Genomic DNA, 1049 nt, shown 5'->3' with positions numbered 1-1049 from the left:
GGACTGAGCTACAGATGCACTCTGGGATTATGGTTGTGGGTCAGTGACTACGTAGTCTGCTATGACAAGTGGGCCACAGAGGGGAAGACTGAAGGGTGTGGCATGTCTGCAGGCTTGGACAGAGGAGGACAGCATGAGTGGTTCAGTCGCAGGAGTAATGAGACGTATAATTTCATTTGTTCTAAACAGTAAGTTTTAAACTTAAACTTAGTTAGTGACGCTTATATATAACAAAGTTATTAGACAAGCAGATGGAGAAATAGCCACAAATGTAAAGACTCTTGAACTCTTGACAAATGTCAGGCTCAGTCACTATGGTTGCAAGTCACTCTGAAACCCTGATGATCAATAAAACATCTTTATTGATTTATATTAATATGTCCACATAAAATAAAGAATGCACTTCAATTCCATAACCTGGTAAAAGAAATATATTGTGTATGTATATAATGTTCTTACTGATGTAAACACAACAATACTGATACTGACATCTTTTAATTTAAATTTAAAATTTCACACATATATATATATATACTATTATATTTATTTGTGCTTTTCAAAGATTTGCATGTCTGTAAATTCAAAATCTGCCATCAAGGAAATGATAGAGTTTAATGTATAATGTTATGTTCCAAGTTTACTGTGGATCAATGCAACCTAGTGGACATTTAAAGACACAGAATAGTTTGTTGCAGGTGAATGAAATGCAGACAAAAACACTACAATGATAAAAAATACTGTAAAAGCAGAGTGACTGTTGAAATACTGAGAAATGTAAATACTGCTAAATTAAAAGGAAAATATAAATTAGCAAAAGAGGAAGTGATGTGGACGTGAAGACACATCATTGGGTGGAAAGGTCTGTTATTGTCCCCGAGTCTTTGACTGTCTTTAGATTTTCTCTACGTTTGTGTTTTTGCTGAACTTTGGATTATGGTTGTGTTTTCTGGGTTGTTGATATTTAACTTCCTGTTATTTCCTTTTTATTTTCTTTATAAATGATACAAATGTCTTTGAGATTATTTGATGTCTTTAATTCTGAGCTTCTG

Source organism: Pundamilia nyererei, unplaced genomic scaffold, assembly GCF_000239375.1.
Source record: "Pundamilia nyererei isolate P.nyererei 1_Seehausen unplaced genomic scaffold, PunNye1.0 scaffold00565, whole genome shotgun sequence".
NCBI lineage: Eukaryota > Metazoa > Chordata > Actinopteri > Cichliformes > Cichlidae > Pundamilia > Pundamilia nyererei.
This window is presented reverse-complemented; position numbering follows the sequence as displayed.